At 37.6% G+C, this 13,290-nt stretch overlaps 1 long non-coding RNA gene across 5 annotated transcripts in view; it reads left to right on the forward strand.

The window, feature by feature from the left end:
- The window catches only part of LOC137757030 (uncharacterized), a 169,431-nt gene that overhangs the window by 41,928 nt on the left and 114,213 nt on the right, over positions 1 to 13,290 (forward strand). For 4 of the 5 annotated variants that reach the window (XR_011072289.1, XR_011072290.1, XR_011072293.1 and 1 more), the window contains exon 2: positions 5,058 to 5,113. This is a non-coding gene — a long non-coding RNA (uncharacterized lncRNA). Of the gene's footprint in view, positions 1 to 5,057; positions 5,114 to 13,127; positions 13,218 to 13,290 lie in introns of all 5 variants that reach the window. The other variant, XR_011072292.1, reaches the window with a different exon arrangement.

Below are 13,290 nucleotides of genomic sequence, written 5' to 3' on the forward strand. Positions count from 1 at the left end.
TATAAACATCAGCCAGGTCAAGTTAGTTGATTGAGTTGTTCAGTCTCTATCTTTACTGATTTTCTATCCACTTTTTCTACCAATTATGGTGAGAAATATATTGAAATCTTTAAATATAATTGCAGTCAATCTGTTTCTCCTTGAAGTTCTATTAATTTTTGCTGAATTTATTTTGAGGCTCTGCATAGACTTTTGGCATTAAGTCTTTCTTAACCCTTTTATCATTATGAGATGAACTTCATCTGTGGTAATATTCTTTGGTCAGAAATCTGCTTTGTCTGCCCCAAAAGGCCTTGGTTTCTAGCAAATTAAGCCATGAAGAAAAAAAACTTGGAGAAAATGAGAATATGATCCAAATGATTGTTGATATTAAACTTGTTCAGGCTAGGTTAAGAGTGCAAGAAGTAGGAGAGTTGATGAAAATGTGAGGACTTTAAATTTTTTAATATCTCTGAAAATTCACTTTTTTTTCACTTGCGAAAATTACAGCCTCCAACTAAGGCAGAAACTTTTGAATCCTTTTTAAAGATAAATTTAAGTTTTAAAATAACTTTTATGGTAAAATACACCACAAACAGAATTTGAAAGAAAACTAATTTGTATTGCACACAAAAGGTAAAGGGTTTCTATCTCTGCTATTCCAAAGAGTTAGTAAGAAAAATAGTAGATTAATGGGTAAAAGATATGAATAGATAATTCCGTGGAAATGCCTATCCAAATCAATAATAAGCATAGAAAATATACTGAAGGAAATGCAAGTTATAAGTGCAATATCCTTTCTTATCTGCTAGATTGGTATAAAACTAAATAGACAACTACTATTGGCAGTGATGGGCAAAGGATACTTTTGTATGTTGGTTGTGGAACTGGAACTGTGAATTGTCACTCTCTTTTTTGGATCTGTAGGACCTTCCATATAGGAAGCCAAGCTCTTCTACTTTCTGGAGAGCACATTTCTTGCCTAGATATCACAGCAGTGGCTTTGAGTTCTGTCTTTGTTTCTGGTATCTGAGGAATTTCTTCTCTTCTCTTTGATCTTTCTTATGTACTTTTGTCAGTGTGTTCTATTTTATCCAGCATTTCTACTTTGAGTTGGGTGAGGGGAGGTTTCCCATAGCATTCTTAAGTTCACCATAGTGGCTGGAATTCATCTAAAAAATTGTCACCAAATTTGTTACCATATCACTCAGAGAGAGAAGTTGTCTTTCAGGTATTAAGGAGACAGGCAGAAGTAATCAAATATAAAATTACTCATGGAATTAGCATTCATGAACCTTTCTTGAAAAAGGTATTTAACAGTGAAATATAGTCAACCACGAAGTAAATAAAAATATAAAAATTCATATTTTAAGGCAAGTCAAGGGAAATTTAAAACTAAAGCTTTTTCTCTGCCCTTTGGCCTCCTGTCTCCCCTCTGCTATGCATTGTATATTTACATTATGCATCGACCAAACCTCCCCGTCAGCAGAAATACCTGCTCAGCCATAAAGAGCAACATTCTCCTAGCACCAACAAGACAACTCCTTAAAAGATAGCATTCCTTCTTAATCTTGTAAGGAGTCACAATGACCCACCACTTTGTACTTGCAGATCTGAATTGTGCAATCTATCTATGGCATTTAATGTACAGCTTTCTGTCTCAAAAAAACTGCTTTGACCTCTAATGGGTAGAACAGTTCTCAGAGCTTTCTGAGAGGCTGTTCCTCGGTTATAATCCTCAATTTGGCTCGAATAAAATTTTCCTTTTCTTTCAATAGTTGACTGTTGATTAATTTTTTGTCAATGACAGGAATAGAATTAACTGTTATAAAAGGGCTGGTGGTAAACATTGAATCCATGGTAAATGTTGAACTAGAGGAAAAACTGAGGGAGTTAAGATTACACAACAAAATGTGTTATAAGCCCTGAAAGTAGAAATACACCAGCCACAGAAATTTGTCATTTTGTGAGTTGTAGAAGTAATTATCCTCATTCTTTTATTCTCATTCTTCATTGTATGGTGGTGTCAATACTTTAAAATTAACATGTGGTAAGAATATATATAATGTTTTACATGCTAATGATTTTTCATCCAAAAAAAATTAGGGTGTCATTTTGTAAGTTATATTTCTTGTGAAATAGCATGTGCAATTCAGCAAGTCCTTCACTGTCATTTTTCTCTCTCTCCTCTTTAAAACAAGCAAAATAAAATTGAACTATTTAAAATAAAAGCTCATATAATCCCATTTTAAAACTTTGAGGTATAGTTCACATATATTAAAATGCATTGTCGGGAAGGAAGAAATTTTCCTCTATCCTTACAGGAAGCCTTTCCTCTATCCTTACTAGACCTCTGGCTGGTCTAGTAATTAGATTGACATGATTTACAGGAGATTAACAGAAGAAAAATCAAACAAAAGTTTAATAACATGTATACATGGGACAGACCCAGGAATGTTGAGTAACTCGCCAAAATGGCTGAAGCCTTCATCTTAAATACCATCTTTAGCTAAAGACAAAAGAGGGTGTTGGGGGTAGTGGTTTGGGACTTCAAAGGGAAGGAAGGCAATTCACATGGAGATGGAAAAGCAAGCGTCTGGTATATAAATGCAGAGACAACCTGACACAGAGTGGACTCTTGATCCCTAGGCCCTGCTAAGTTTCCTCCCACCAGAGCTAGCTCATATTATTTGTGGATATCTTTGGTGATAGCTCTATTCCAGGAACAGGCCCTTGATCTAAATTCTTTAGGTAGTTTCAGGGTAAGTGTAATGAAAGTCTTCCAGAGTCTTCTGTTATTTAAAAATAATCAGCCTAAATTAATCCTCATGCCAAAGAGAAACATTTTGGGGTGGCAAATTTTGCACCCCTAAAGCATTGTAACCCTTCCATTTCCATCACCTGTGCAAGTTTCCTTGTGCCCCTTTCCAGTCAGTTCACCACTGCTTAGCAGCCACTTTGTGATTTAATCCTAGGTTAATGAAATTATTGGTAACTATGTTTATAATCTACTTATTTTTTCTTTTTAATTTTATTTTTTGTACATTTTTATTTTAGTTTTATTGAGATATAATGGACATATAGCACTGTATAAGTTTAAGGCATACAACATAATGATTAGACTTAACATGCATCATTAAATGATTACCACAATAAGTTTAGTGAATATCCATATCTCATATAGATGCTAAATTAAAGAAATAGAAAAAAATTTTTTCTTGTGATGAGGACTCTTAGGATTTACTCTCTTAATAACTTCCATCTATAACATACATCACTGTTAATTTATGTTGTGCATACATAAATGTACATGTTGTACATACATAAATGTACATGTTGTAATGTACATGTTGTACATTACATCCCTAGTACTTATTTATTTTATAACTAGAAGTTTGTAACTTTTGACTGTCTTCATCCAAACCCCACCCCCCCACCCCATCTCTGGTAACCACAAATCTGATGCCTTTTTCTATGAGTTACTTTGTTTTTGAAGTATAATTGACCCACAGTACTATGTTAGTTCCTGTTGTACAACATACTGATTTGATATTTCTGTATATTTCAAAATGATCTTCATGATAAATCTAGTTACCATCTATCACCATTCAAAGATATTACATAATTATTGGCTATATTTCCCACACTGTACATTTTATAGCTGTGACTCATTTATCGTGCAACTCTTAATCCCCCTCACCGATTTCTCTCCTCCTCTCACTCCCTCCTCTCTGGCAACCATCTGTTCTCTGTATTTATGTTTCTGTATTGTTATGTTTGTTCATCTGTTTTGGTTTTTAGATTTCACTTAGCATAATATCCTCTAGGTCAAGATTTCATTCTTTTATTATGGGTAAATAATATTCCATTGTGTGTGTGTGCGTGTGTGTGTGTGTGTGTGTGTGTGTATCGCACATCTTCTTTATCCATTCATCTATTGAAGAGCCCAGGGTGTCCCAAACCTGGTGTCAGCCAGCTGGTGAGCAGGCTGGATCCTAGGGCAGCTGACTGAGGGGTCCACAGTGTCTCAGAGCTGGTGTTGGCCTGCTGGTGGGCGGGGCTGGGTCCCAGGAATCCTGGGACTAGTGCCAGTCCATTGGTGGGCAGAGCTGGGTCCCGGGGTTTTTGACTGCAGGGCCCTGGGGAATCCTGGAACTGATGTCAGGCCCTCTGGTGGACGGGGCTGGGACCTAGGGGGTCCCTGGGTTGATACCAGCCTCCTGGTAGGTGTGGTGGGTCTTGACACTGGTAGGCCATGGGGCTGTGGTGGTCCTAGCACTGGTGTCTGCCCACTGGTGGGCACCACCAGGGTCAAGGGGGTTCTGGAGTTGGTGCCCACCCACTGGTGTGTGCAGCCAGGGCCCAGGGGCTAATGCCAGCCTGCTGGTAGGCAGAGCCAGGTCCTGATGTCTCTGGCTGCAGGGCCCTGGGGATCCCAGAGTTGGTGTCTGCCCACTGGTAGGTGGGCTGGGTCTTAATGGCTGGCTGTAGGCCCTCAGAGGTCCCTGGGCTAGTGCTGGTGCACTGGTGGTAGCCCATGTCTGAGGGTGGCTGGTGCTCAAGGGGTCCTAAGGCAGCTAGTCTGCTGGTGGGTGGGTCTGTGTTCCCATCTGAGTAGCTGCTTGACCTAAAGCATCCCAGAACTGATGCCGACAGGCTGGTGGGCGGGGCCAGTTCCATCCCTAATAAGCTAGAGGGAAGATTCCAAAATGGCGTTTTCCAGCACCAGTATCCTCCTGATAGAATGAGCTTCCCAAAATGGCTGCTGCCAGCATCTATGTCCTCAGGGTGAGCTCCAGTTGCCTCCTGCCTCTCGTAGAGCCTCTCCAAGATCAGCAGGAGGGTCTGATCCAGGCTCCTTTCAAATTACTGCTTCTTCCCAGGGTCTCAGAGTGTGTGAGATTTGGGGTGTGCCCTTTAAGAGTGGAGTCTCTTTTCTATCCTCTGGTTCTTCTAAAAGTAAGTCATCTAAATTTTTTAAATGAAATATTTCAAACGGAATATATTGGGAATGAGAAACTGCGTGCTTGTTACTACTACCCTGCTTTAACATATCTTAAATGTTATATTTGTTTCAGATTTTTAAAAACTTTAAACAGTACAGTCGAAGCCCCCTCTTCATCACACGCCACAAGTAAGTCCTATTCTGAAGTCGTATATCCTTACCATGTGTTTTTTTTAATACTTTTACTGCTTAGTTATATAGTAATGGTTTTTCCATGCTATTAAACTTTATTAAAATTCTATCATATTTTATGTATTCTACAACTTTGGTTTTTTCACTCATCATTATTTTTGAGATGCAGGATATTCAGCCACTATGGAGTGGTATAGCCATAGTAGTTATTTACAATGTCTTTTCTGGTTGGTGCCATACTAGTTGTTAAATATTTTTAATATCTTACCCTGGGATTTATCTATACTGATAAATATATTAATCTAGCCAATTCATTTCAATTACTGTACCATATTCCACTTGGTGAAAATACAATGGATCTATTAGCCTGTTGATGGATGTTTAGGTTATTTTCAGTTATTTACTATTAAATACGAAGCTGCAGTAAAATCTTTAGAGGACTTCTTATGCACATATGAGAATTTCTTTAGTATTTTTATTAAAGTGAAATTATGTGTATGTAAAGTGAAATATGTGTTACTCTCCAGAGTGATTGTTCCAATTTACGCTCTCACCAAAGAGTATGAGAATATTGGTTTCTCAGTAACATTTTCTTTCCTCTCCTTATCCCTTTTCCCCCCTGCTTACGCTTTTCAGCACTTTTGTTATTATTTCTTTAAAAAATTTGCCAACATGATGGATATGAAATTATATCTTGTGCTTTAATTTGCGTTTCACTAATTATTGGTGATGTTGAAGATCTTTTCATAGGCTTATTAATGATTCTGGTTTCCTTTTCTTAAGTTTCTTTTCATGTCATTTACTGTTATCTATTGGGTTGTTTTGTCTTTTAATTTTGTTAATTGATTTGTGACAGTATTGTTTTTAATATTCTGGATTAAAATTTACAGTAGTTTTTAAAAAGTTATGGATGTCATTCCTTTTTTAAAAATTTTTCATTCAAAAATATTTTTAAACTTATGAAAACTTACCAAAAATAATATAAGGAACACATGTATTCTCTTATCAAGATTTGTCTATTGTTTACATTTTCCACTACTAGTTTTATCTTTTGTGCTCCTCCCTCTCCACTCTGTATAAATGGTTTTTTTTTCTAGAACATTTGGCCCTTTACCCCTAAATACTTCACTGGATACTTTCTAAGAATAGGGTTGTTTTTGTTTTTTTTTATAACCATAATACATTTGTCTACCTCATTTGTCTAAACTGTCCTTCATATTTCATAACAATGTTCTTTATAGCATTTTTACCCCATGTAGTCCTGGATCCAGCCTAGAGATAAATATTATACTTAGATGTGCCAGTTTATTTTCCTAGGAGGGGCTTATCCCACGTCACACATCATTTATTAAGATTTCCCCAACGTTGCTGCCACTCGTTGATCCCTACCTTGCCTGAACTCTTACAACAGTCAGACTAAAAACTTTGTTTTAGCGCTTAACTATACCAGGTAGTGCCATGAAGAAAGCATAGACTTTGCTGACAGCCAAGAGAATGCTGGAGTTCTCTCGGGATAAATTGACCAGCTGAAGAAATCAGACCAGTATTGACAGTTGGGAATCTCCATCGAAATGACCCAACCATGTCATTCTACCACGAAGAACAAAGATTAACAAGCCCCACCTATAATACCTAAAACTTCCAATCAGCTTTTCATTCCAATCTCTTAGTTATGAACAGAGAACTATGGATCACTCCACATTTGAAGAAAATCTTTAAGCAGAAAGGCAGAGACCAAAATGAAAAACCAACAGCAAGCAATTAAAGACAAACAAACAATGCAGAGAACAAAAGAAAATGTTTTAATTATAATAAATTCCTTTAGAGAGATGAGAGAAAACTTTGCATCCGTGAAACAATAAAATGCCAGGACTTCCCTGGTGGCGCAGTGGTTAAGAATCCACCTTCCCATGCAGGGGACACAGGTTTGATCCCTGGTCTGGGAAGATCCCACATGCCGCAGAGCAACCAAGCCCGTGTGCCGCAACTACTGAAGCCCACACACTCTAGGGCCCTTGCTCCGCAACAAGCAAAGCCACTGCAATGAGAAGCCCGTGCACTGCAACGAAGAGTAGCCCCCACTCGCCGCAACTAGAGAAAGCCCGCACGCAGCAACAAAGACCCAACTCGGCCAAAAAAAAAAAAAAGACCATGTAAAGGAATATTTAGAGGACCAAAATGAGCTCTTAGAAATTAAAAACATGATAACATAAATGAAAAAGTCCATAAGTGGATTGAAAGATAAACCAAGGAAATGTCCCAGATAGTATAACAAAAAGACAAAGCTATGAAAATAAGAGAGAAAAGTTAAGAAAATTAGTGGATTAGAACAGGATATCTAACATCCAAATAAAGGAGAGAGAGCAGAGAATATGGAGGAAAGGAAAATATTAAAATAATTCAAAAAATTTTCTTAGAAATGTCAGATGTGCATTTTCAAATTGTATCAGCGCACTAAGTGCCCAGCATAGTGGAAAAGAAAGACCAAAAGCAAGGGACATAATTGTGACATTTCAGAACAATGGGAATCAAAAGAAGATCATAATAACTTGCACGGGGTGGGGCAGGGGGGGAACCATGTTGCATGAAAAGGACAAGAATAAATATATCTTTGAACTTGCCAGTAAAAGCACTGGAAGCTGAAGGACAATGGAGTAAACGATTTGAAAATATTTTTAACCTAGAATGTTATACTCAACCAAATAATCAAGTGTGAGAGCAAAACAGTTCATTTTCAGACACACAAGTTCAAAAAAATTGTATCTCTTACACATCCTTTCTCAGAAAGCAAATGGAGGCTGTGTCACACCAAAACAGGGCAGTTAATTACAAGAGAGCAACATGGAATCTCGAAAACAGGAAACAAACACGGGGGTATAATGCAAAAGAGGACATTTCTGTTGGGAATGTGAAATGGTACAGCTACTGTAGAAAACTATATGGCAGTTCCTTAAAAAATTAAGCAGAATTGCCATATGACCCAGCAATTTCACTTCTAGATATATTTTCAGAATAAGTGAAAGCAGAGACAGGTATTTGCACACCAATATTCATAGCAGCATTATTCACAATAGCCAAAAGGTTGAAACAACCTAAAAATTCATCAACAGGTGAATGGATAAACAAAATGTCATGTATACATACAATGGAATATTAGTCTTAAAAAGGAATGAAATTCTGATACATACTACAACATGGATAAACCTTGAAAATATTGTGCTAAGTGAAACAAGCCAGCCACAAAATGGCAAATACTGTATGATTCTACTTATATGCGGTACCTAGAATAGTCAGAGTTATAGATACAGAAGGTAGCATAGTGGTCTAGGGGTGGGGGGCTGGTGAGGGAGAATAAGAATCATTGTTTAATTGGTGCAGTGTTTCAGTTTGGGATGATGAGATGGACGGTGGTGATGTTTGCACAAAAATGTGAATGTACTTAATGCCACTGAATTGTACATTTTTAAATGGCTGAAATAATAAATTTTATGTTTTTTATACCAAAAAAAAATATTATACTTAGTTGTCATGTCTTTGTAGCCTTCTTTAATCTGCAGCATTTCCACAGCCTTGTAAGACTGTAGTACAGTATGGCAACCAGAATATTCACATTGTTGATGATTCCATCACAATGTAGTGAGATATTTTGAGATCATGAAAATATCTTGCACCCTATCAAAATATCCCCCTGGACTTAGCCTTTATCCTTGCCCATTCTTTACTGTGAAAGTTTTGCAACTCTACTACTTCGTCCAGATTTACCAGTCAAGCCTCAGCATAATACTATAAGCACAAGACCTACCTTCTCTCTGATTATTTATTATTATGAGGGATTGAAATTCTTAGCTTTTTTCAATGGTTAATAATTCATTTTGCTTCTTAATTATTTTTTTGCTCAAAATGTTCTAGATATGGCCCATGGGAACCTCTTAAGACTGTTTCTTATGTGCTTGTAATATGTCCCCAACATTTATTTGAACATTTCCTTACTTTTGTCATCATAAGACTCATACCTGTCCTGCCTCATCCTGCAATTGTCTCTTTTTTCTAGGAGCCTTGGTTCCTTTTAGTGGAGGAATAGTATTTACAAACCAAGATCTCGGTGCTTGGTTGCTCATTGCTCCTGAGGTCTTTTGTTAGCCCTTCCTACAGAGCTAGGAAGTACATACATATATATACACAGATACACAGATATATATACACTAAACATATACATATTTTATTTCTGTGTGGGTTCATACTGTACCTTCAGTTCTAATCCATCCCTATAGTGTTCTTTCTTGCTTTTCCCCATTCTATAATTATCTCTTCCTTCTATGCACAGTGAGAAAACTGGCTCCCAGCAACATCAAAAATATTTACGCAGTTGTGCAGTCTTACAATGTATCTAAAGTATTTTCAAAATTGCTTCACCCAAAAGCCAATAAACAAACCCACTAAAAATAGTTAAGGGTTTATTTTCACTTCTGCTCTTGGCCCCCTGACACCCACCCCCCCATCCCCCAAGACTGAGGGTATACTGTCAGATACTGTGTTTATAAGATACTTGAATGCATCCTTTCTTCTTCCCTCCCTCCCTTCCTTCCATTCTTCCCCTTTCCTTGCCTATTTCCTTGCCCCTTCCTCTTTCTCTTTTTCCCATCCCATTTGCTTCCTTTTTTTCTCTCCGTATGGTTATGGTGTAAACTCAAAATGTAACTATGTTCATTTGTTTAGTTTTAGTTTTCCTTCCATCACGTTCTTACTGATATAATTTTATTTTTTGAATATTTAGAGTAGTAATGTGCTTTTAATAAGTTAAAAAGTGTACAAAAGGTTACACTCAGAGAAGTGTCATTCTCTCCTGTATCCATTCTACCTCACTTGCCTCCCCATCCCTTATGGATGACTAAGTTCATTGTTTTCTGGTTTATTCTGCTGACACAGATATATGTTTTCTTATTTTCCCTTCTCACACAATAGGTAGCATGATATATTTGTTCTTTAACATATTGTATGTTGAGTTTTCCTTTTAATACTACTTTTTGGAACCTACTCCATATCAGTTCATAATATTCCTTTTTTAGTTTTTGAATGTATGAAGCATCTGTAGTGATGTTCCTTATTTAATTCCTGATATTAGAAATTAGGTTTATTCCTTTCTTTATCAATCTAATTTATCAGTTTTGAGATTTTTTGTTTTTTTGTTTTCTCTATTGTTTTTCAGTTTTTTATTTCAGTGATTTCTGCTCTTACCTTTATAATTTCCTTTTGCTTGCTTTGAGTTTAACTTGTCTTCCTTTCTTACTTTCATAAGGTGGAAGTTTAGGTCAGGTGTAGGCAAAGTTTTTGTTAAAGGGCAGCATAGTATTTTAGCTTTATGAACCGTATGGCCTCTCACAATTGCTCAGGGCTGCCATTGTGGCCGAAGTTGGCCATAGATAATTTAAGTGAATGGATGTGGCTGTGTTCTGATAAAACATTATTTACAAAGACAACACAGGCCTGCGGGCTGTAAATCAGTGAACCCCCCCACCCCCGCCCGGCTTAGATCATTGATTTGAGACCTTCCTTCTTTTTTTTTTTTTTTTGGCTGCGTTGGGTCTTCATTGGTGCACGTGGGCTTTCTCTAGTTGCAGCGAGCGGGGGGCTACTCTTTGTTGCAGTACGCTGGCTTCTCTTGTTGCAGAGCACAGGCTCTAGGCGCGCAGGCTTCAGTAGTTGCCACACGCAGGCTCAGTAGTTGCCGCACACGGGCTCTAGGGCACGCGGGCTTCAGCATTTTTGGCGTGCGGGCTCAGGAGTGGTGGCTCACGGGCTCTAGAGCGCAGGCTCAGTAGTTGTGGCGCACCGGCTTAGTTGCTCTGCAGCATGTGGGATCTTCCCAGACGACGGATCAAACCCATGTCCCCTGCATTGGCAGGCGGATTCTTTTTTTTTTTTAACATCTTTATTGGAGTATAATTGCTTTACAATGGGGTGTTAGTTTCTGCTTTATAACAAAGTGAATCAGTTATACATATACATATATCCCCATATCTCTTCCCTCTGGCGTCTCCCTCCCTCCCACCCTCCCTATCCCACCCCTCTAGGTGGTCACAAAGCACCGAGCTGATCTCCCCATGCGATGCAGCTGCTTCCCACTAGCTATCTATTTTACATTTGGTAGTATATATTAGTCCATGCCACTCTCTCACTTCGTCCCAGCTTACCCTTCCCCCTCCCCGTGTCCTCAAGTCCGTTGTCTTCATCTGTGTCTTTATTCCTGTCCTGCTCCTAGGTTCTTCATAACCTTTTTTTTTGGTTTGTTTTTAGACTCCATATATATGTGTTAGCATATGATATTTGTTTTTCTCTTTCTGACTTTCTTCACTCTGTATGACAGACTCTAGGTCCATCCACCTCACTACAAATAACTCAATTTCGTTTCTTTTTTCTGGCTGAGTAATATTCCATTGTATATATGTGCCATATCTTCTTTATCCATTCATCTGTCGATGGACACTTAGGTTGCTTCCATGTCCTGGCTATTGTAAATAGAGCTGCAATGAACATTGTGGTACATGACTCTTTCTGAGTTATGGTTTTCTCAGGGTATATGGCAGGCGGATTCTTAACCACTGCACCACCACAGAAGTCCCAAGACCTTCCTTCTTTTCTAACATAGACACTTAAAGTCATAAATTTCTCTATTTAGCTGCATCTCACAGATTTAAAACATATTTTCATTATTATTCAGTACAAAATGTCATCTGATCTTTCTTGTTATTTTTTGACTGAGTCAATGTTCATTTAAAGGAATGTTTAATTTCTAAATATTTGGGGGTTTCCTGGTTACCTTATGGTTTGTGTTTAATTCTGTTGTGGTTAAAGAACATATTCTTTACAATCTTAATGTTTTAATTTATACTTGTACTGTATTATGGTCCAGAATATTGTCCATCTTGGTAAACCTACCTTGTACAATTGAAAATAATGTGCAGTATGTCATTTTTGTTGTATTATCTAACAATATCAATTGAATCTAGGTAATTGATAACGTTGTTCATATCTTTTATGCATGTATGCATTCCTGAATTTTTTTTTAGGTCTGTCGATTGCTGACAGGTTTAAAATTAGCAACCATGAGTGTGGAATTGCCTTTTGTCAGTCTTTAGTTCATGTATTTTGATGTAGTTCATGTATTCTGTTACTGAGTGCAGATACATTTATGATTGTTGTGTATTGTTGAATCCGTACTTTTTTTAGTCTGAGTCCTTTATTTATTTATTTATTTATTTTTGGCTGTGTTGGGCCTTTGTTGCTGCGTGCGGACTTTCTCTAGTTGCAGCAAGTGGGGACTACTCTTCTTTGTGGTGTACGGGCTTCTCATTGCGGTGGCTTCTCTAGTTGTAGAGCACAGGCTCTAGGCGCGCGGGCTTCAGTAGTTGTGGCACGTGGGCTCAGCAGTTGTGGCTCACGGGCTCTAGAGCGCAGGCTCAGTAGTTATGGCGCATGGGCTTAGTTGCTCCACGGCATGTGGGATCTTCCTGGACCAGGGATTGAACCTGTATCCCCTGTATTGGCAGGCAGATTCTTATCCACTGAACCACCAGGGAAGCCCGAGTCTGAGTCCTTCTTGATTTCCAGTAATAAGTTTTGTTTTTAAATCTGTTTTATCTACTATTAATACAACTATTTTAGTGAACTTACGCTTATCATTTCCTTCTGATATTGTTTTTCCACCCATTTCAGTCTATTTGTGTTTTATATTTAAAGTTCACCTCTGTATTTCATGTTTAGTTTATAAATCCATTTTTAACAGTCTCTGCCTTTTAAGTGGAGCATTTATTCCATTAACATTTATTGGAGTTATTGCTGTGTCTCTGCTGGGGTCTGCCATTTTATTTTTTGGCTTTCTATTTGTTTCCTCCATTATTAGTTTCTTTGTTCCTCCTTTCTTGCTTTTCTGGGAGCAGTTGAATTGTTTTAGAAATCCATTTTAGTTTTCCTGTTTACTATTTAGCTTATGTTTTGTACATTATTTTTATAGTGGTCTTCCTATGAATTACAATGTTCATTCTTATGAAGAACTGAAAAAGTGTAACACATTCTCTAGAGAAAAGAAAACTCCAACTCTAAGGTAAACCAAAATTGTAAACTAGCATTTAAGAATTTTAAAGTGGGCATTTTTATTCTCAATGAAGTGAAACAAC

This window comes from Eschrichtius robustus, chromosome X, assembly GCF_028021215.1.
Source record: "Eschrichtius robustus isolate mEscRob2 chromosome X, mEscRob2.pri, whole genome shotgun sequence".
NCBI lineage: Eukaryota > Metazoa > Chordata > Mammalia > Artiodactyla > Eschrichtiidae > Eschrichtius > Eschrichtius robustus.